Source organism: Bombus pascuorum, chromosome 3 (genome assembly GCF_905332965.1).
Source record: "Bombus pascuorum chromosome 3, iyBomPasc1.1, whole genome shotgun sequence".
Taxonomy (NCBI): Eukaryota; Metazoa; Arthropoda; class Insecta; order Hymenoptera; family Apidae; genus Bombus; species Bombus pascuorum.
The window spans coordinates 7102587-7128026 of NC_083490.1; the positions used below are offsets into that span (position 1 = coordinate 7102587).

At 33.1% G+C, this 25440-nt stretch overlaps 2 long non-coding RNA genes across 2 annotated transcripts in view; both read left to right on the plus strand.

The window, feature by feature from the left end:
* Positions 1-7754: 7754 nt before the first annotated feature.
* LOC132905645 (uncharacterized) lies at positions 7755-11570 on the plus strand. Its single transcript, XR_009657835.1, has 2 exons — positions 7755-8128; positions 11050-11570. It is a non-coding gene; the product is annotated as an uncharacterized LOC132905645 (long non-coding RNA).
* Positions 11571-11893: 323 nt separating this feature from the next.
* Positions 11894-25440, plus strand: part of LOC132905649 (uncharacterized) — a 28599-nt gene continuing 15052 nt past the window's right edge. Inside the window, exon 1 of the long non-coding RNA XR_009657837.1 lies at positions 11894-12767. This is a non-coding gene — a long non-coding RNA (uncharacterized LOC132905649). The remainder of the gene's footprint in view (positions 12768-25440) is intronic.

A 25440-nucleotide genomic window follows, 5' to 3' on the forward strand; every position in this document is an offset into this window, starting at 1 on the left:
TCGACCATTTCACAACAGACTGCTGCAGTTGCATGTTTTATAGGGGTGAATAGCCGCAGAGAAATCGATTCTAGTTCTACAAGGGACAAGTGTTATTGCTTTCATTTGAGCGCTCTGCCTAAGTATATTGTTCGTGGATTTACTGCAACTATGTTTGGGATTCTGAATTGCAACCTCCCAAGAGAAAATCTTGAAATGCTCTAAATATCGTATCGACTACTTTCACGTAAAGATATACTTGTTTTATGACAAATACGAAAAGAAAAGAAGAGTAAAATACACATCGAGAATATTTTATCTCGAATATGTATTCAAGGATTATTTGCAGATTTTTCAGACCAAGGATACTTTTATAAAGTGTATAATCATTTATCTGGAAAATATGAAAAGTACTTCGTTTCTAGTAGGATTATATAATATCAATATCGTATTTAGTAAGTTGCGAAATTGCAAACTTATTAATAGCAAACATCATACAGGTACAGAGGACGAAATTCCTGATCGATACAGGGGATATTAATTCATTTAATATCTTGGCGATAGCAGATGATCGCTTTGCAATTAATCAGTACTCTGCAATTTATAATTGGATATAATGCAGTAATTGTTTAAATCAATTGTTACGAGCATAAAGATTGATAGCAGGTATTTATAACTTTTCTGCGATTTTCACATTAAACATGATGAAGCAGTTGAATGATTAATTGCTTCTCTTTAACATAGCCGTGAGGGAGACGAATTTTTTTAAAAAGAAATATTCTTCTACCAACTACCGTCGGTAAAATACCGAGTGTAGGATTAAACTGTTAATTGTGAAAACTATTAAAATTAAATTAACGTTCGTTGGAACGATATTCGTTGGAATTATATTTTTAAAGTCTCATTTTTACGTATACTACCTGAAGTATAATATTTCTCCAAATAGTGAAATATAAAATAATGAAATGACGATGTTACAGTAAAAATTATTTTATCGTATAAAATTAAATATCTTTGTGTATATACTATGGACCGATATAATTATCAAAAGGAAGAAAAAAAGGAGAAGAAACTTTCAATCTTCCGAAAGATGGAATATAATAAAATATATTTAGACATCGAATAACAATTTTTATTTTTATTTCGGAAGATGGAACGAGCATGAAATATGCAACAAATTTTGCAAATATTTCAAAATGAAGGAACTGCGCAAATATAAATATTTGCAAGTTAATTGCACTTAATATGGAACACCTGACTTTAAAAGTTTCGCAAAAAGAGAAACATGCTTTTCTTTTCAATTGCTTTCGAGAAATTAATAAGTTCTTTCTATGTCGCTTTATAAATTCTTTTAACATCGATATCACGTTTTTTCCTAATATTAAATTCTAACAATTTCTTACAATTTTTCAGCTGAAAGTTGTGTTAAAATAATTTTGGAAACAGCTGAAAATTGTTGAAATTGCTGCACCAAGAGCATAATTTCTCGGAAAAAAGAACGATGAGAACTCAAATCCTTCCGGAACTTTTTTACTCGTTCTATTAAACAAACATGTTTAATGATAAATCATGCAAAAAGTAATATTTTTTCAACTTGCCTTCGCTAAAAACGTTCATTATTTAACGCGACTCTCTGAAAAATTTTATAACTTATCAAACGTAACAATCAACTGCATTCGATCAATATGCTTTCATTTTTAAGGAAATATCTCATTTCTTATTTGTGTTATTACTTTAATAAACGTTTCTTATATCGTTAACGTTCACATTATCGTGCTATGTATAAACCAACGTTTATTTACAGCTTTACGCTTACATAATGTCAATCTTCGAAAGAATTACGGATTTTTATTATACGATAATTAATTATATTAAATGTTAATTATACGATATATTAATCGTAGTTATTATAACATTAAATTATTAGCAAAATTACAAAATTGGAATTACCACAAGAAGAAAAAGCGAGTTGTTTCGTTTCCTCTTTTACAAATTTACAAGAAGAAGGTTGCTTAAGAACGATTGATACGTAAAATGAAATTCTAATTAAATAAGCGTCATATTACCATTTTTCTGCTACAGTTTTGAATAAATTCCGCGTATTTCTCTACGGCACAATAATAACATTTTGTTAATCAGCCTTTGAAATGTCACCGCAAACGTTCCATGTGCAACGTGACGTATATTCCGTGATAATTTTCTTAAACTATATGAAGTTAACGTTTATAACATTCTATAAAGTAATAAGTAAACTAAATGAATAGCCTTCATCACGCTGTATATCCTGTTTGCATATTTAATATTAATATCAAAGCTTCCAAGCAAAAAGATGTATTTTGTAAGCGTATTTTATTACCGAATGCATAATAATTCATTAACAATCCCCACAATTTATCGTCACAGTGCGAAAGTACGTTCAATAATTTACATTTTGTTTTTAAACAGTCTGTCGTAGTTATACGTCGTTTTCATGTATTTCAAGTAAACATATTATCGATAAATATACCAGTACAAACACTATTATATCAATGCAAACGTTAAAACATTTTCATCATGGCGAAATGTATTTGGTACATCGATTTTAGATGAATTCAATTTACGTATGATGAATGTTAAGCAGACATTTACTTTGTTTCGTTAAGTTTTAAGGATGAAATTAATTAAAATTTCCTTCAATCAAGGTATATGCAAGTTTAACAGAAAATTCCATTAAATCTCGATAAGTATTTCTAATGGTTACCCTTATGCCTATAAATAAAAATTAAAAAGCAAGCTATCCTATAAAAATGAACAGAACCAAGCTTTTGTTTATCAGTAGATTATTCTTTCCTGTTAATTTTTATGGCATAATTGCCTCTTCTATTCCTATTCTTTTATGATTTATTCGCCACGTGCGCAATTTTAACGCAATATTTTTGACAACAGACAGAGATACTTAGTTAGAATTAACACGATTCTTTTCTTCGCTTTTGTTAAAAAATTACTCACAGATCGCAGCTCCTCTTTCGATAAATTTCAATTCTCATTACGTGTACGTACATACAACGTAGCGAGTACGAAGCAATTCACAGAATAACGCGATCTTCGATGAGATGCGATGTTTTAATAAGTTTTGATAATAGATACATCATTAAATATGTAATTGGAAATGGTTGTTACCCGTGAGCATTAAATAATAATGTAATTTGAAAATAAATTTAATTCGATATATTTATATCGAATATATTAAAGGGGTTTTAACATGGACATATTGAACATTTACTACTATTTTCCTGGCAAAATATCTTCTTGTCGTTACGTATTTGAAACCTCCATAATATTTAGATTTATTTTAGCGGACACAACAGTATGTAAAAGTTACATTAATAAACAAGAAAAAAGAAACGTACAAGATACGTATTATTAAATATCCAAAGAATAATTCTAAAACAATTTTGCAGAAATAACATTCCAGTGTATCGTGTCTTGTCTCTCGTAAACGAATATCTCTTCGATATAATACTTAATTAATATTTTTAATTCGTCGGATATAACTTCTTAATCGCACATGAAACAAACGTATATTTCTCATTTTGTTGAATTGTTTTCTACATTTAAATTGTTTCTGGATAGATAAGAATTATACAAAACTCATTAAATATTTTTTTTCTTCTCATTTCTTGAGTGATGGAAGATAAAAAAAATGGACCCAGGATCGGGACTTGAACCCTTGTTTCCGAACGAACGTGTTCGTCGTGTAACAACCTTATCGCGAACCACTGCGACCGTCGTCCTATGCTAGTTAGTGTGTCGAGTGGTGGTATTTTACTGTCGAGTGCCACCACGAAGCAAATAAGAAAAATAAAAAAAGAGAAGAAACTGGTAGATTTTACTTATCGTTAAACTTATATTCTTAAACTAAGTTAAACTTAGTTTGCAATCTTCGTGAAATTACGCAATTCAACAAACTGTTAAGTGCAAATACAACGTTAACAGAATTGTAACGATAAAAGTTATATTCCAAGTTATGGTAATCTCTTTTGCTATGACTCATCATTGTGCAATTATAACTTATACCATTAACAAATCTGTATTTTCAGCCGCGTTTCTAACTATAATCGTACATTCCGTGTACATAAGTAATGTCCACATTGAGGAACGTATAACGCTTAGTTGATAAATTCGAAACCACATCGCTCGCGTGTAGTCCACGTAAACTATATTTGAAGTGTGTTAAAATGGCAATTTGTAAATTTTATACGTCATATCGAAGGGATTAAGGATATTAAAGGAGAATACATAAATATTCAAGCCACGTATATAAGTCTTAATATTACGAGCATAAATCTCCGAAATCTTCCAAATCTCCGTCGTATCTCAGCAACGTGAAATTATTTTTCATAATCTTAGTACGTTATTGATCTAGGATATATTAAAAGTTGTATACAATAAGCAATTAATTTTATACAATAGCTCGTGGTTGATAACTCTACGTTAAATATAATTTATGACAACAAAATTTATCCCATTGTAACAGTTCGTGGAAATAAAAATCGACAGGCTTACGTAATTTCTAGTTGGCGAACAAATTAACGCAAGTTTCCAACGAATGAAACGCGAATAATGAAATTACACGAATACCGAGGAACGAACTTTAAAATTCCTCGTATCGATAGAATCGACTGTTATTCATCGAATTTTCCAGGATCACTAAAATAAGATAAATCTCACGGGCCAAAGAATTTCCAACGATATGGAGGAATTAGGTAACGTTATCAGAGAAGAGTGTGCAAATATAACACAATACCTTGGAAAAGTAAAATGTTACTTTTAATAATGTAAATGGGGTGAAAAATATTGCAGTGGAAACAAGCAATGGCTGATTCTATGTAAAGAACCGAGTGGAAAATGTGGAATAAAATTTGTAAAAATTTAAGTATACCTGTTAAATCCTCAAACTTGATTTTCTTGACAACGAAACCTCGGATGAAAAAAAATTAATTGTAATAAATTATATCAGGTGTTTTTCCTATCTTTCTTTTTTTTCACGTAGAATCACCCTGTGTTTCAACCTATTGGGCAAAATTTATAAAATTCACGTGGCAATCAACGTGTTAATGCATTGTGTCGATTAAAAAAAAGATATAGTTTAACGTGGAATAATCTTTCGTATTGCGATAGCGATGGAAATTTCATTATCGAGATTAATCGTGACTTTGTTGAAAGTCTGATCGGCGCTATAACGAAAGAGTAGTTAGGCGAGGGGAATCACGGCGTGGAATGGAAAAGCGTGAGAAAGTAGTCTCATAATGTAATTAATGATCGAGGAATCGAAATTCTGCCGTATTTTACAGCGAGGATAAGAACTACTCAAGTGACAATCGAATGTCACTTAAGCGCTCTGGAGATGGAATCAATTAGTACCTGAGTGGCGTTAATTCTTGCGCGAAGATCAATTCTCACGAACTATTCGAAAAATAAGGATTAAAAGGTTTTTACACAGGAAAGCGTAGGATTGAAGCTCAGGATATAATTTTGACGCGAATAAATGAAAGTTTAAAGATCGAGATTTAATTGAAATAAAAGTAGGATTCTTAAGTTAAAAAACGTGAATAATTCTCAATTTTTGTCACATATGAAGTATAAATACAAATCTTTCAAATAATAAAATATTTAACTAACGTTAAATATTTAACTATAACGTGAAAGTAATATAAATGTAAATGAATATCGAACACTCTGAATTATAACATCAATTAATATCGCATGCTAATTAATATTTATGAATCATAAGCGAAGCATGATGGAAAATCGAAATTCGATATATATTTTGAACCTTAAAAATAAGACCAATAGAATGAACATGAGTTGATGTACACTAATTTTTTATCAAATGAAAAATAATAGATACGAATCGTAATGATAATAGAATATTTCTTAACTAATTTTTTAATTAATTTTCCAAACAGATTATGTATATTATGTTTGCATATATATACAAAAATATAATTTTCTACAAATAATATATATGATATCAATTTAGTTCTAGACATGAGTATAAAATTTCTCAACATGTCACAAATTTTCCCGAACGTTGTTTTTCACATTTGAATTTGCAGTTGAATACTACGAGTATATTTCTTATATCTGTTGACAAGTTTAATAAAACTATTTTACGGTATGAATTCGCTTGTTACTTACGGTTTCTTTAAACCAAGCGATTAAGAGATGGAATAAAGCTGAAATTACGTGATATAATATGCGCGTATACTTCGTGTGCCTGACATTACGAGCATCACGCTACTTACAAAGGAGATTTTACCTTGTATAAATCATACTTTTACTTTAGCAGCATAATAAATTTTATCCGATTACTTGAAAGCTGCTTGTATTCCGAGTTATTAAGCATCATTATATCAACGAATGGTGTTGATAATTCTCGAATTTATTTAAATTTCCGAATTAACATAGAGTGTTACGTAATCACTTTATAAATGTCTCAGAACGTTATAAAAATTATTTTATATTAAATCTTCCCTTAGAGGACGTAGACAGATAAATATCAAAATTCATCTAAATGATTAAATATCAGATATCTATGGTATTCATCAAACGATTAGATATCAAATAATATGCGCAATATAAAATAACAGTTAGCAAACATTTCGATACTACGGATTAATTGAATTAACTTTTAAATCGAAACACAAACGTGTTAACTACAGTCTGCGGATTAAAGCGATTACAACTTTTTTCCCTTTTTTCCTTTTTTTTTTTTTTTTTTTTTTTTTTTGATAGGAAAACTTTTGCTAATACTTTTGTGTAAGCCTGTGAGGTAAGCTTCGACTTCTAAACTAACTTCGTAAGCTATAGAACTAAAAGAGCGTAATTGTAATGTGATACGAATAGTTGGCAGAAATTTAACATTTATTTAAAAATTATATATATTTATTTAAAAACCGCTATACTACAGAGTCTTTAATTATATTTTTATGAATCTGTATAATTTTTTAGAATTTTAAAATATATAATAGAGAGAGAAAGATAGAGATATATAGATAGATAGATAGAGAGAGAGAGAGAGAGAGAGAGAGAGAGAGAGAGAGAGAGAGAGAATGTTACAAGAAAGTGAGCTAAAACTTCGTAAATTTGTAGTACACGTTAAATGAGAGAAGTAGAAAATGTCTGATAAGTGTAGATCCTAAAATTAATCCCGTACTTTTTATTTAACGTTTAAATCGAACGTTTAAATCGAACCTTCGATAGAATAGATAGAACAAACGTGTCCAATAAAATCTCCTCCATCATCTGATTTGAATTCACTGAATTTTTCTTTTATGAATAAAGAGAATTCTACCTATTGTGGACACACGAACAAATAAATAAATAATGCATGTCGTGCAATGCCGGTTACGGAAGGAATAAATAGAGACATATTTATGTATTATCCACAGATGGCAGTTGTACAGTGACTACGAAAAGTATTTAAATAATATGAATATAGATATGATATATATGTATTAAACTTGGTATTATTTAATGGTACTTTCATACGATTACAAAGATTTGATATTGCGAAAATGAAATATAAAAGCTGATAGGAAAACGGTTCATTGGAAAATATGGACATGCGCAAATATTTTCTTGTGCCTGCAGTATATTAAAACAGAAAGTCAAATGAAATATTTTTTATCAATGCGGAAGAATATTTTCTCTTTTTCTTGCCCAAGCAATTGGATTTCAAGTATTATATAACGTTGATTAAAATTTCCGTTTCTCTCGAGCGAGTACTATAAGGTCACAAAAAGACACAGATCTTTTCTTTGCAACTTCCTGCATATAAAACTGCGTCCTTTTACAGGCAACCATGTATATTCCAAGCGTGATGAAGGGATTAGATCATCGTATCGTAAATTATGCTTACTTCCAACCCCAAAGGCAGACTTTCTATGTGCTTGTCCCTTTGCTTCGAGGGTCAGCGAACTCTTCACTCTATATGACAGAGACAGCCTAGAATCCAGGGGGAAATTTGAAAGTCAATCAAGGAAGGAACTGTAAGATGGACAGAGCAAGGTCTCGTAGAAATGCATGAGATTCGTTTCTCGCAAATTACGAGATACGGAAACGTTTAAAGTCATCTACAGACGGAAATCTGTTCAAGACAGTCGCGGTAATGTTTCGACGTTATATTTCATGCGTTAAGCCTGCTATTATTTAAATCTGTTCTTTGAAATTGAGTAAAATCAAAGTAGTTGAAAAAGTACAGCCGATAAAATTACGTTCAAAACCGAATGAACAATGATTTTTACTTTCGTTACGCTGTTCCTATCGATTATCCATTATTTCTTAGGGCAAGAAATGGGAACGTGCTTAATTTACGATAAAAGCGAGAAACGGTACGTAAAATATTTTTCACAATAAATTATTTTCATATTGTTTGAAATAACTTTACGCTTCCGCAATGTAAGTGGCGAATGTAATTGAACAAGAATCATTTTTAATAAATGTAACAGCTATACCGTATATATGCAAAATATATCGTAACGTGTTAATTCATAAAGTTACGTAAAATTATTAGAAATCTATGTATGTAGGTATGTTTAAATATTTTATTCATGTTTTTATTCCATTGAATTGCGTTATAATATCATTCCATTAATAGTATACAATTAAATAATATAAGAATTGTAAATTAAGAATATTGTTTATTAATGATATAAATAATTAAATTAGTAATAATATATACTTAACACGTTCTTGTATTTTGTTATTAACGCAGAATTAAATGGTTGAAAAATTAAAATTATTTCACTCTTCATATATCAACTATTAAATATTTTATCAGATTTATAACTTTGTGATCTCATGTTTTAGAAGGGAAAACTATATCTTTTGTATTTAAAAAATATCATTCTCTAATAGCCTGCATCAGAATCACGATTATCGTAAATACAACTATGATTGTATTATTGAAACAACATCATCAACGAGTTTCTCAAACTACATAGACGCTATTGAAACAAACTACGTACATACATAGTAAGTTTATATGAATATTAAACATAAGAAACTTCGTTTGACTTGATTTCGCTGAAATCAGCTTGTCGAAGTGCATCATAGAAGCAAGTCACGTCGATCAAAGTTGTAGGGCAATATCCACTAAACCGTCATTAAAGTCATCGTTGGTACATTAATAGATGGTATCATACAGTTAAACGACATGTTACGTCGGCCGACTCTCTACCTAGACCAGGCCACACACCGCGGGCAGGATGGCAACCAGATGACCGCACATCCTTATTGCATACCCTTAAGATTCTCAAGGACCGACCATAAATCTTAAAAAATTTTAGCTAAAGTCTTTCAGATCGAACAAAGATCTTTTTACGAACTACCACCTTTTTATCGAGGGCGGCTAAGACCCTTCCTAGTCCACCAACAGTCTTAATAGCCAATAGAAACAGTGTCTATTACCCTCACTTTCCCGGCCAAAAACTGTCATCAACAAATCCGATGGTCCCGTGCGCTAGACACACCCTTCTTTAGCTCTCCTTCCGACATAGCATCGTCACTTTCAAGTTAGTTCGTCTTCGTCGTCAGAACAGTCAAGTCTATAATGGGTTCCACCCTTAAATCAGTCCGTTTTGAAAAATCTAACTGCATACATCGAGAGCTCTGACGAACAAGTCGCTTAGTCTAACGAATTCATTGAGAGATATCGTAAAGTCGAGTCGAATTTCTGTAACGCATTAACTGTATTCATCGCCAAATAATTTGTGACGTTCTTATTATTGTACAATTTATTGTTGAATATATACGCCATATTAACCTGTTAACACAGCGTTAAATTCATTGAACCACCTCTGTTATCTTAATCGAAACAAGAGGAACGACTCTTTCGCAACGTCGATTACACGAATCGTAGCGAGAATTTACGCTTCTCGCTAACGCGTTTTCCTCGCGACCGCGTCTCTCCGCGAACGATCGTAACACGACATGTCATAATATTCTTCCATCTAAACCATAATAGTAACAGACTATTTCCTACAGACTAGAAGCATTTCATGGGAGAATCATATAAATTCTTAAATACAATAATGTATAATACACATACGTACATATATGAACCTAGTTTGTAAGCATAATCCATGGACTGCGATAAATACGTGATATATTTTGAATTTTGTATTAGATTTAAAGAAATCTCGAATAAATCAAAAGATATTAAATACTACAAAACTGTGAGCATTATTAAGGATTAAGATATGATTTTTTGAAAGACGTAAATATAATTTATCGATAGTTTCAAAGACGAAGGTGAAAGAAATCTGTAACAAGAATTAGTCCCTTAAAGAAACGTTAATTACTTTTTTACTGCAGAAACACTTGTGGATTCTTCATTATAAAAGTAGCAATTATCTTTTATCTGAAAGATATGTTATAATACAAATATCCTTAAAATTATTCGATGAAATTGATATCCTATTGATATTAACGCTGGTTACCTACTTTTTAACTTTTCATTTACAGAGAACAGTTTATTTATCGAACCTATAAACTTTTTTGCCCGCTTCAGAGCTTTCATCGACGATTTATAACGTACATGGTGCAATAATGCCCAGTGCGATTCTCTTTAATATCTCATGTTGCATACATTCTTGTATCGATTACACAAATTGTTTGAATTCAAGAAACTTGAGATCACTATACCGGTATAAATTTGTTATTTACTTGATCTGAACTATCCTTTCAAGTTTGAAGTGAAATTGAAATTCTTTCAAATAATCTTCGACTTAAAGATGTTATTTATAGTCTCGCGTTTATAGATATTGATTCCCTAAATTCAACTGATTTTATATGTTATGTTACGCTATTTATTTTACGATTTAAGCATTACATGCTAGTTTAAGTATTATTTACATACCAGCTACTTGAAATCCATTTAATTTCAGGTAACTTAACTAATTACAGAACAAGGTTTAAATTTTACGCTAACTAAACTCAAAATGTCCATGAAGCATGGTTTGTTTCTGGAAAGTCATTTAACTATTTTAACTAACGAAATGAATAGCGAAAACTATCGATTTTCAGAACTTTATAATATAATGGAATCGTTTTACATATTTACGGAGAAACAACACAACACAGTTTTCGTCTATGAATACGAAATAAAAAATTTCAATAAAAATTATATTAATCCTTTCGGTACGAGTTGTTTTTTAACATCGATCGTATAAAGCAGTAAAGCATGTGCGTGGCCTGAATACATTTCCGGTCTCTTTATAACGATTGTGAACAAATAATGTAAAAATAACCTTCAAAACTATAACGTATATTTCCAGATAAAGAAAATAATCATAGACTTCGCTGGATGCATAAGCATTCATAAATCACATCAATGGAATTTTTTCTGATAAATATGTATTTCTCCTGTAGAAAAGTATGAGATGACTTGTTTGTTTGTAAGAAATGTTCAAGAGCAGTTATGAAATCATTTACGGATTTCACTACGTTTTACATATTCGAAACTTTCCATGTTTGCATTCCCTTTCTGTCTCTCCTTTCTCATGAATACTTGAATACACGATTTTTTCAAATGTAATAAAAGAAAATGCTAATTCGTATATTACAAAACTTCAAAAAAATAATCGTAAGAATCTGTTCTATTTTTTCCCGTATATTTCCTTGTTTGGAGAAAGGAATAATTTATAACTTGTAATTTGTAGCTACGCTTGTAATTACGCCAATAATATTAGTCTATTTGTGCAAGATGGCCCCCATGCACATATTTCTCGTACTAAAAAATATCGACATAACCAAACAGCAATATTACACATTTACAGATTAACGTACGTGTATATGTAGTACGTATTTACAAATATCATAGATTATCTCTCGCAAAAGTGCATAGGAATGGCACTTCAAATAATGAAAAGTAAGAAAACATAAAGACTAAAGTAAAGTTGTAAATCTAAACTACAGTTCAAGTTATACAAGGCATGCAAACCTTCTCTTGAAACGTCAAACGCGTACTTCGATATGCAATATAAAGAAACATAACCCGCGAGAAAAGCTATATAGTACATACCTCACAGATCCCTCGCCACAATCTTTGTCAATATGCGCAACGAAATCGGCAATTTTCGCGCCGCCACTCAAACACCGTTTCTCTCGTTTTGGGTAATTGAATCAAATCCAGATCATCCATGTTTACAGCGAAGCAACACGTGAGACCGCCAAAAGTGCTTTCCACCCCCTCGCATAACTGACATCGGCCGTCCGTGGATCCAACGGAAGGATTTTGAACGTTGGAGAATGCGTGACGCTGATTGGCTATTGGGCTCGGGGTCGATGGTGGAAGGGGACGCCGGGTCGCGACGAGCCTCGCAGTACCGCTTCGACTGTGAACGCGGCAGGAACTGTTTCGTTTATATTACAAAGCTCCTTTATCGTTCAGAACGATTACATTCGAATGTTTTTTCAAGCGCTAACCACGTAATCGACGTTTGGTAAGCGATTAGTAACCGCGAATCCGTGTCGATTCGTGGATGTTTCTCGAGCTGTTTCGTGCGTGTACGTGACATTAAGTGGCACGCAAACAGGTGCACCTATTCGCATAGCGCAAGAAACGAATCACGGAGGTCGTTGCACGTAATATCCACCGACAGACGGGACAATTCGGGTGCACGATCTATGTCTATGACTGTGCAGTAGCGGATACTCTTCTCGACCACTTGTCTGTCACCAACCGCCACTATTGTCTCGCGAAGACCGAGCTGTAAATCTTCGTTGCTTATACTGTTTTCTTGGTGAGTCTTAATTTTTTTACTTATTCGGTTGTATAATAATACCGTTATTACGAGGTAAAAGTTTTTGGATGTGTGATTTCTTGTAACTTTGATTGAAGAGACGCCATCATTATTAAAAGTTTGAATATCCCGCCACTAGCGAGGGAAACATAATACAGAATGATTCTTTCATTTCCTTACATTCGGTTTGTTAATTTTACTCCTTTTCTCCTTTTTAATTCGTAATTTAATTGTGAGGACATATGCTATGGAGCAATTTTTGTTACTTTTAGTATCGTTGCGTTATTTGTTAAAACTAATGAGCAATATGATTGTTTACTTTATTTTCTACCTAGTTTGCGATTGTTTTACTTTTGAAGACAGGTATTTTGGAAATATAAACTTCTACATATTGGTATAATATTGATATACTTGAGATAAGCTTGTTTATGCTGTTAGTGTTTAAGATCGTGTATTTATTAAGGTTATCGTAATTATACGATAACGAGAACTAGTATAAAATGTATAAAATGTATAGTTCTATTTTAATAAGCAATTTTTAGTGTCTTTAGCGAAACGAATTGATTCGTATTAAAAATGTCGTCTAGTGAATAGGAAAATAGGACACTGAAGGTTTAACTAATTTAAAACGATTTAGTTATTGAAGATAGTACTTGTTGAGCAAATGAATCGCTAAGTTGTCATAATGCTACAAATGATACACGCTTGTTAAATGAGAATCCATCGACTTTTCATTTTTCCATTCGTTTAAGAAATATGTTATTCCATTAATCTTTATAATGATATATATAAACAAAAGTGTATAAACAATAATATGCAAATAATTCTTTAACTTAAATATCACTTATTTAATGTTTTATAGAATGCTATAAGTATACTACTGATAAGATTAATTAATTGAGAATGGAATTAATGCTGTTTAGTATAATCAGAGAGAAAATGGATTAAGGAGCGAGAAGATTTCGAACGTAGCGAAATTATTTGTTGATTAAATATCTCCTCCAACCCGACAAGCAATGCAGGTTATTACAAATAGTTTTTACGTAATTTTCAATTAGTTATCGTATCTATAAGGTGTGGTTAAAATTTTAGTACATAAATTTAGTTTGCATCGAATTGTACCGATTTATATATATATCCTTTTTTATGTGATTTATGTTATTGAGTTAGGATTATATTAAATTATTAATAAAACGGAAGCAAAATGGAAATTGAAATTAAATAAAATGAAATAAAGTTGAACTAAAGCAAATTCAATTAAATTATTTTTTTTTGTTTGCTTATGGGATTCTGGGATTATTAAAATTCCTATTACGTACTCGTATTCTCGTTAATTCTTAACACAATGAATGAAACTATTTCTTCGATTATATTAAATACATTAATTAAATACATAACTATTAATACATTATGTAAAATTTTAAACCAATTCGATATATATATAGAGGTTGCAAGAAATTTATACGCTTAACGAAAAATTAGTATACAACATGAGTAGTAATCTCAAACATACAATTAATTGCAGTAAATGTCCTATAATTCTTACATACATTTTCATACTCGTTTGAAATTTTAATAATACGTTAATCTTGTCACAGTATCGATAGGATATCAAGATATTCTTAATAATATGTACACAAGGAGTTTGCAGGGGTATTCAAATATTTTCGCGAACCACTGTAATTCAGCACGAGAGCAGAAAATTCCAGATTTTTTAGTTCTCGATCAGAGTGAATGTTTATACAAGTAACATTCGCTATCTGTGTCCATATTTACCGAACATTTCCATTAAACCTGCGCCAAGCTCGTAGAATGCCTCAGGTAGTATATGAGACGTCAGTTTTATCAAACGAAACGGGACCAGCTAATGTTTAATCTCGTAAACTGAAGTTGCCAGCAGAAAAGTACGGTTCTATATAGCAATTTGCGAAGACCGTGAAACGCGAAAGACGAGAAAAAAACAAAAGGCGGGGGAATACGACGAATCATGGCAACCCATTTTATTTTCCAGCCATCGATTAACGGCCAACGTTTAATTTCATTTCTTTCGCGAAACTCAATTAGAATCGTCGCGACAATCGCGAGAAACCGCAGGCAAATCTGCCAACGTATCGATCGTAGCGGACGCCAATCCCTCCGCGTTAAATGAAATAACGAAATTCAAGATGTAAATTTCACGAAACTTTTCCTCTCGGATCTGTTCGTCAGTTAATGCTTCAAATACTTCCCCAGAATATAGCTATTTGCTTTTTGCTGGAAAGCGGAGAGCTACTTCGCTTAAACGTGAAACAGCGAGGATTAGGTATTTCAAAGACACTGTCTATGGAAATCGCTGAAAATTCCAGCCATTTAATTTCACACTGACCTACCCCTGTTTTGTAAATACTTTAGGAGAGGGCGCTACTCGTTACCATTTTATATAGTCACGAAGCGTCTAATCTTCGAAGGAGGATCATCTTAACAAGATACATCTCGCGGACGATATTATCCGAGATGAATAAAAGTTTTTCGATTCTTGATATTTGATTTTTTAAGTAAAACTTTCCGTTGATCCAGGCTTGAATCTTCTTCTTTTTCGTACACCCGAATGCTTATTATTAGATGAGAACGATAGGAAGGTTTTTCGTGTTTCGCAACATCAAAGACAGCAGGGAACGAGATAATAAAATTGAAGTCGCTTAGCTCTTAATATATTTAGTAGGAGTAATTTTTTAAATATAGCCTTTTATTAGCGTGCGTTTGAACCTTTTTCTTTTTCGTGCACCTGAATGTTTTTTATTAGACCGAGTGGTACATGTACCTAGGAAGCTTTCCGTGCTTCGCAACTTCAAAGTTAACAAAGGACATTTGACAAAGTCAACAAGCGACGAGTTAATAAAATTGAAGTTAAGATAGACAGAAAGACAATACGTGTGTAGTACCTTTGTGGAAGATAACATAAAATGGAAACGTATTTGACGCAACAAAAATATTTTTCTGCAAATGTAGGAGACAAGGAATCAATTTAGCGAAATAATTAAATAAAGTTATTGAGTCGCGAATTGCACGCACGTAATATCAGATAAAGTAACTTTAATAATATTTGTTTCTTATATTCTCGTGAATAATAATTCTTTAATCGATAGTTTCATAGTATTTAGAATAATATCTACATATATTTTAAATTATTTATAAATGCATAAAAATTCACGGTTTGTTTAATCGTATAGATACACACATAGATACGTTCAAGGTTTATTTTGAAAATTCATTAGAAATCTAAAAAGTGAATTGACGACACTGCACAGGCGGATAAGTTTGAACACGAGGAGCAGTGTGATTCTTGAGTTCGATGATTTTTCCAAGTAACGGTTTTAATTCACGTGCTAATGTTAAATTGGAAATCCTTTAAGCTCTACGCAAATTATACACACGGTTTACACAATAAATATTTATAGAGGTGAAAATGATCTTTAAAACAATCCTTCGTATTAAAACCAAATATTTGAGTAATTCTTAAGCCGAAGATCGCGTATACAAACATTGAATATATTACATAGAGGAAACGTTGCAGAGTAATGTAAAATAATGTTCGCGATACAATTAAAGGCCGCTCTTAAACTAACAGTTCGATCGGTAAAATTCATTACCTTTTAAAAATTCAAATCCAATTAAACAGAATCCAACGAAATTGAATTTCCGCTTAAAAATCTTGCACAAGCCTTTAAAAGTCAACGTATGTACCTACTTGTTCGCTCTATAAATCCTCGCCGTTATAAATTTCCCTGTCTTAAAAGAAGTAGAAAATACAAACTATATAAAGCACATAATTTTTATCACTTTATATCACGTTGCTATAATACGTCTTATATCACGCGTAATATAGTTTCTCAGCCGCAATGGCGTTACAAGGGCGAGACCGTACGTGTCTTAATGGCGTTGTTTTGTTGATATCGAATAATGTCGCGCATCGACGCTAGGTGACGCGAAAGAAACGCGCGAGCAAAATCTCAAAGAAACGCTGACAATGCCTCCGTGTAACGTAAGGGATGAAATGAAAAGTGGAGGACAAGTTTTTTTTTTCCTTTCCTCGTCCGTAGTCAGTTAAGAAGAAAGCGAGAATGGAAGGGACAGCAGCCACGAAGTATGTACGTTTTCACGTCGGTGCTCTCATTGTCTGCTGCAACGTTACACTGCGCTTCGTTGAAGATGCCCTGGTATTGCGAAGCTTTATGGTCAAAGCACGTCGAATAGCCGTCAAGCGAGTGTATACGACCTATTTGTGACCCAACAACTAAGCTCGATATTAATTCCAGACCTTTGATCCTCAGCCAATGTGTTCACCTGATTATCATAATTGAGCAGTTACGATTTTAATCGGTTTACGAACGCTTCGATTTTAAAGTAGGCTCGCGTATCAAGAATAACAGATTTTAAACTGCCGGACCTCGTCCGACGAGATTCGTATTTTCTGCTTCGTCGATCACGTTTTTATCGACGTTTTGCTTCGAAGTTTCGTGATCATTGCAGATCGTTACGTTATCGATTATGATAAATCCTGTAAGAATATATTGTATAGATTTGTATTATTGTTACTGCGCCATGGCTTATTCGTTTTATCGCCTAAATAAACCACGTACATAATGATACAAATATTATGCAACGCGTGTATCGTACGTAGTTCATCTGGATGATAAAATCAATGGAATTGTGTTTCTACTGGAAATCTTCGTCTCTGACGTTTACAGTGGATAAAAAAAAATAGGGAATTTGTGAGACAGGAGAAAAGACACTATAATTTTACAAACTGAACATGTATTTGACTACGTTCATAAAATTATAATACGTATCCGAATGTGACAAAACCGTCTCGTATAAAGGCAAGTGTTTGTTTATTAGGGCGAGAGCTGTGATTAATTGCGGAAAAACAGACGCGCGGAATATCTCGTCCATGGGAATGTACGAACAATATTGCGTTGCGAAATAACTCATTCGTAGCGTCGTACAAACGTATTGCGTCGCGAAATAACTTGTTCGTGGCCATCGTACGACCTGCGTATATACAATATCGTGAGATATCTGTACCATAGTTGCGAGGCGGTTAAACGCATACATTCAATGATTTTCGTTATTACATAATTAGCTAAAGATGTCAACGGTATTTGTTGATATTTTTTTTTATCTCGAAATAGAGAGAGCAAACGCATGGATGAATGTATTATAGAAATTCTTTATTCAGAAATATTAGAAATTAGAATTTTCAGTAGTTTCTATCCTATGTGATAATGTATTGATAGATGGATTAATTACAGTGGATTAAACAGAAAACGATGATTATTGAACTCGAACTTAATGCAGTAGCGTGATATGACAACTCTCGATTTTAACGACTCTTCACTTTTGACTTTCCGGTGCTAACTGACGATCAACTACTGCGGTGCCGAAATATTAGGTCGTCCGAAAAGTTTTTTTCGTTTTATAAGGAAATAATGGATGCACAACATTTTTCGTTTTATATTATTTTATCGAATTACGTGCGATCCATTTTTGTTCTATCGAAATAAAGATCATAACGTTCGACAGATTAGGTTTCATGTTCGTATAAAGATGTATCGTTGTAAAAGACGCGTCTATAAAAGAAAGACACTTTTCGGACAACCTGATATATTGATGGCCGTTAGGCCTATTGAAGTTTTCCGACCCTTTGGGCTTGTCGCCATTCCCGCTTTATCGTTGACGTTGTCTCTGTATGTGGGCGATCTTTTCGCGGTACTAAATTGAAACCAAAGAAGCTGCTGGAGAGAGAATCGTTATACCAGGGCCTAATTGTAGCTTTCGCAGGACTAAGGAAACCAAACACTAGAGAAGATGTAAAGTTTTGCTTGAAGTGAGATACACTTCAACGGTATTTGTAGCTTTAGAAGAGGAAAAAGGAAGAAGAAGAAGAAGGAAATTAATCGATGTGCAAATTCTAACGGAATGCAGTTACATTAAAATACGTCGATGTGACTTTAATTTTGAAGGAAGAAAGAAACGAAAATTAATGTCGTTACGCTGTAATTCAGTTGAAGGCTGAAGTGAAGTAAATTCGATAACGTAATAGCACGTAGGGATATTCTGCACGAGAAGATGCTAGGAGATACGTATAAATCGATAAAAATAACATAGTAATGATATATGGATCGCGGTAAAGATCGAAACTGTTTAATTTCCAATAATATTTTCCTATACGAAAGAGGAAAGTTTTAAGGAAAGTAGACGATCTCTCGTAAATTGAAGGAACTTTGGTAATTCGAAGTTTCCTCGAATTGTGATAACTTTTTGACAGTGAAGTACAGTCGTTACCTTGTGTGAGATAGAAAATTCCATAATCGACCGGGAGTTTCCGTACGAGATATTGAAACGTCGATTATGTTTTACGAGTTTTCCAAAAAATATCGAATCCTTACATATTTCGTATAATTTCCGCTCGTCGTAAATTCGTAATAAAACATCTGAAAACCTTTCTTGATAACGATCGCAAATTTCTCCTTTTTTATTTCAAACTTATCTTTCTTATTTTCTCTTGCATAAAATTAAAGCAATATTAACGTATACATACTAACACGCTATATACAAGGCGAGTTGTTTGAGAGTTTGAAACGAAGTATTTTCTATATTTTTAAATATATCGAAAAATATTTCGGATAAAAGTTGAACCGAGATTCTGCGTGCAAAAAATTATTAATCCACTTACGTCGAAGAAATATTAGTTTAACGGATATCTTAACTTTTATTTGGTGAAATTTATCGTACGAAAGACAAGCACGAAGACAAATACGGAAGTGGCGTCTTGCGTCTTTCCTTGTCTCTTATAACTAAAATATTTACTGAACTAATAGTTTTTCGACGCAAGTAGGTTAATAAATAACTTTTTATAGAGAATCTCGAGCTGCATCGATTAATGTATTAAGAACTATGTGATTCCATTTGAAGAAACAAAGTTGACCTTCGCACGATGGTTGCGCCACCACCTACAGAAAAGCTAGCAACGTCTGAATATGTCCTCCTTGCAACCGTCAAACTTTTATCCGAAGCATTTTTCGATATAATGAATAGTATCGAAAATATTACGGTTCAAACTCTTGGGAAATTGCACTCTGTATATGTACGTACGCAGTGGAATTTATTCAACCAAATTTTAATCCAGTCTTCGCATAGCCAACATATCTTCGAAATCGATTTTCTCAAGAATGAGCATTGGCACGCGGATGCTTCATCGTACGTTTTCGATTAATTTTTTTCATGACCATCCTTTACCTTCGTCTTGCATAATTAAATAATTTGAAAATTTAAAATAAATGGTTAATAATATGTATATGTAGAAATTTAATAGAAATAAATAGCAGGTGGATTTGTAGATCATCACAAAATTATAGATTGTTATGTTTATATATCGTTCGTATGACACGCTGTAAAAGTAAGGAACGGTAATTATAAATTTATCGAAACATATTTATTAAAAAAAAAAAAAGAAGAAATGGGAAAGAAATATAGAAGAAAATTTTTTCGTAGGACGCTTTGTTTTCAAGAGATTCCAAGTTTGAAAATTTACATACCAACTATACTTGAACTTGGCTCATTACGCGTGTAAGATAAATTAAAAAAATGTATTTTTCTTGAAAACAAAGCGTCTTGCGAATCAATTTTGTTCCACGTTCTCAGTTTATTTTCACACGTAGAATAACGTCCTGTCGATTGTTTACTCCTGCCCAGTCCAGAATTAGCCATGTTCTAGTACGCTTGGTAAATTTTCAAACGCGATTTTCTCGAAAACGAAGCGTCACATAGAAAAATTGTATTCCATATTTTCTTTCTCTTTTTCTCATAAAGAATCCTGTATATTCGAATTTAAGTTCTCGAAGAAAACCGATTTATACAAATCAAATGTATATCATCGAATATACAATTTGTTAAATAATACTCGTTTTAATCTGCTTATGAAAGATTATGATACACGAAGATCTTGTCGTTAGAATCAAATTATTTCTTTCACTAGGCTTCGAATCTCAAAAATTTAACCAGATCGATCGACTCGCACATTCCACGAACTTGAACCAATTTTTATTACTGTTCCTCCAAAATAATTCCCTGCTTCGTCTGGTATTTATTAACGGATCATTCGTTTAAACTCGCGATTTGATCACATTGTGACTGTTACAAATATTTCGCAGCTGTCGGCGATATTATGTTTCCCTTCGCTTTTGCAGAAGTTTCATTCGTACACGAACGAAGTTTCCAATTACACAACGTACAAGATCTCGTAAAGTTTCGTTAATTCGTTATCAGCCAACGTCGTACATTTCGCGAGAAGAACTTGCAAGACTATTATTTCCGCTTTGCGAATCTATTTATCCGACGTGGCAATGTCTAAACTCGCGAGAAATCTTTCTTCACCGTATCCGTGAACGTACAACGAACAATTTTATTTATGAATATTCGCTCTGACAGTTCGTCTAAAAGATGTTCGTCCTTCGAGTTTGTTACAAACGCAAAACGTTTCTTCGCTTCTTTTCCAAATGTTCCGCTCGTGTTTATAAACTTTAAGATAGCATGGCAGTTGCAGAAGTTAATGAAAAAAGTTGTTTGCAACTATACCTCGATTAAAATCGCTCGAGATATCGTAAGGTTCTTCTTGCTCGTGATCTCGTATACGTTGCGTACGATAAATATTGGATTGGCAACTAAACGATTGCAGATTCTGTCAGTGCCACCTAATGACAAAATTCGTAAACACTTGGTTGCCACCCAATAATAAGCAAGCGTCTAATATTAAAAGTAACAACTTATAACCTTGTTTTCTTGCAAATTCCGTTCATTTTTCATTAACAATTTTCAATAAATTATCGTTGCCTGTCTGTCGGATTCCTTTTATTATAGTATTTTAACTGTTTATGTTTTCAACGTTCGACAGCTAGAAATCCACCAACAGTATACAAATTACCAATTGCTGTTATCTTATTTACGTGACGTTTCATTTCCGTTAAAAATAAACTACGTTTAAAAAACCAGATTAAAAAACGACTCGGTTAACCGGTTAATTTCGGATTCCTCGATGCTATAGTTGTTACATGACTTTTCACTATTTTTTGTCTATCGTCAAATAACCTTTCTCGTGGTAGGCGGATCATACACGATTATGAACGTGGAGAAAACGTGGAGGGTAATCGTTCTACTAACTCGTTGCCTTAATTGGTTTACCTTAACTATGTTGACTGTGTCAACCGATGATACGGGTTACGCTTATTTCGTTGTTCACGCAACATGGTATAACGGTACATATCTCGAATCTGCATAGATGATCAGGGATGAATGTTATGGAAATTTCCTATCTAAACAACCCAGTCTTCAACGAGTATCGATCGATCGCATTTTAATGTCGTTAATTACGCGCAATTATATTAATCAAACGATCGTAAACCTCGTACAAATAAAAACAAAAACGATCCAGCAATTAATATTCTTGTGACACGTTACCATCGTTGCGCGTAGACATTACGTACAGTAGGTATTTTATCGTAAGAAAAAACATATTACTTTGTCCCAAAAGTTTCTTTTCTTTTATAAAGAAATTATTTAATTGTTAGTACATACGCATCTTCTAACGAATGGGAACAACTTCACCGTAATCATCATATCGAATGGAGAACAAAAAAAAATCGAAAATTATATTGGAAACTTTTTACATCTAAAATCTGACATTTATACGAACGTTGTAGCGCGAAATTTAATTTCTCTTGTATTTTCGGCTTTCGCGTACGCGAGATGTCGCTACCGAGCACGGTAAAACGACTGCGTCTAAAGGACTTTCGAAACATAATTATTCCGGTTGAATCTTTAAAGTAATATACATGGACCAAGTTTTCATTGAGGACACCGGTAAGGAAGAAAATCCCCAGGAACTGGTAATTATCGAGCGCTTCCACAATGAGTAGACGACGGTCAGTTTGTCTAACTCCTTCATTCAAGGATAGCGCATACTTGAAGTGTTTCGTACTCCGGGGACTGTTATTGAAATGCTTCGAATTGCACGTATAGTAGCGCAGTTATGCGTTTAAGGACCGTTTCTGTCATCTCGATTTTCTTATTATCGTTGCACACCGCCTTGCATGATTGTAATAGTATTTAGAAAGAAAAAAAAAATATGAATAAATATTCTTATTATTATTTGCGTTATTAAATCGAAATGGAAAAGACCTTTGGTTCGAACAGTTGATTAAAGTTGAAATTCGATTTGTGCTTTGGAAATTTTAATCGGTTGCAGGATATATACGTAGGTTCGAAATATGCAAAGTTAAATGTATTCTACGTCATTGTCGTTATTGTTATCGTGATCGGAGAATAATATTTCGAGAAACATGGCGAATATATGGCATAGAATTTGTATTATGAAATCGAAATGGAAAATACTTTTAGTTCGAAGGTTTGATTAAAATTCAAGTTTCATCGTGCTTGACGAATTTCCATCGATCGTAGAATATACAGCTGAAATAGATGTAATATCGAAAGTCAAGTAATATTCTATTTTCTCGTTTCGCTTGTTATCGTCATGTACTGCCTCGTAATATTTTTAAAGCCATAGGACACATATGAATGCGATATAAATACGTATTTGCGTTATTAGATGGAAATGGGAAGTACTCTCGGCTCGGATATCGATCAAAATAATATTGAAAGTGAAATGCAACCTACGTGTGTCACGCGTTATTTCAGCGCGAAATTTCGGTAAAGTTGGGCCGAAAAATTTGATTTCAACGCAAATCAAGCGTCCGGACACGCTGTTTTGACCGTGTCAAACACACATCGCCGTATCCACTGTTTTGGTTCGGTTATTTCATGCGTGATGATACATATACAAAATTGAGAACACAAGTGTTCCGTGTGCTTCTTGTCTCTCCTTACACATAGAAAGCTATGTTTTCGAAATATGAGAAACGGTTGATTTGTATGCGATGTACGAAGTGCAGCGACACATAATACAAAACGAAATTTATTTTCTTACAGCTGAAACCGAGACTCGGTTTATTATCCGCGATTTTTATCGAAAGGTATAACCATTCGTATAACGTTACAGAATAAAATACGTCGCGAAATACTATTACAGCGTGCTTGGTTTTATTTTCTAATCTTTTTATCCTAACTCTGTCATTTCGCTCATGCGTGTGCCTTGTAACGTAACGGTAGTAATACAGTTTTTACGTTCACTCGCATACGTAGTTTGCAACGCAGTATACTTTATGTCCAGACTGCTGGCTATAAACACGATTTACAATAATTATCCTCCCTCTTGCCTTGTATTCTCGCTTAATCATCCACACACACACATAAAGACTTACTTTTATTATTCTTTTATTTTATTTTTTTTTTGTTATTTTACCCTCAGTCGCGATACATAAAGAATTTTTATGAAATTTTTTAAGTGTTAGCCTTATACGTCTAACGTTATAAACAAATTTCCAATATCGAATCGTCATGGAAGAACAAATTCATAATGTGAATCGAGTCTAACACGGAGAAGGTACCCGAAATATGGAACACTCACATCGCTTAACAGAACAGAAATGTAGTTGTTCGCGAGCATCAAAGTGTTTGGCTACTTGATCCACATTTTGCCACCAGAATAATAAATGTAAAATAAGCGAAAATAGTTTCTGGCAAAATAAACGTTCTGAAAATGAGCGATTGACTGAGTGAAATAGCCGTTTGACAGACATTCATCGATCGGATTAAAAAAAGAGAAAGAAAAACCTGCTCCATATTTGGCCACTTTCCTCTACGTATGTAAGGTGTTTGTAGCGCAAAATGCTAAAGTCGAAACTCGGTAGCTCGAAGCTCGAGGGACGAGCAAAAATTTTCGAGTTCTAGAGGTTTCGTTTTATCGAAAACGTCTAGCAAATGAGGTTCGACAAGCGGAAATTCGAAAGAGTACGAAGGTTCAATTGCGTTCACCTTTTCAGGAAGCGTTGATATTTTAAGCTTCTTGGAACTCGTTTGATTCGACGAAGATGCAAAAGATCAACCCCTGTCAGTCCCGCATTTTTGCAACTTAATGCGTCTCTCGTTTCAAATATGTCAAATTGACAGAATGGTAAAACGTCGACTACGCGAAAGGATAAACAATTAATTTTCCTTTTTGTCGTTCGCACACATTCAAATTCGTTCTTTTTTTCGGAGATATCGGATTTCGTTCACACGCGAAGGTTACAAAACTTTCAGACAAATCGTTGCAATCTCTTTTATATCTTGTAATGATGTGTAATCTTTTACCGAAGATAGAATTGATACGAGGGGCGGGTGAGGGTTAACCGGTTAGCTGTTCTTGACGAGTATACTCGTCACGAAGAAACGACAGTGTTTTACGTTACGACGAGTATACTCGTCATACGTGGAAACTAGTTACAAATTGCTGTTTAAATTGCAGTTTAGTAATTGCGGTAAGTTACGGTAATGAAATTGAGAAATGAAACAGTCGTCTCATTACAACTTAACGTTTTCAGGACCCGAAAAGGCGCCTTACGTACTTGATAAAAATACTAACTACTGTTAAATGAAACAGTAAAAAACGCAATGGATGCTGTAAACAGAACGTTATAAAAGTGTTTTCACATCGCATGCTTGAATAATGCGAAATCGTTATCGATGTGTTAGATATAAT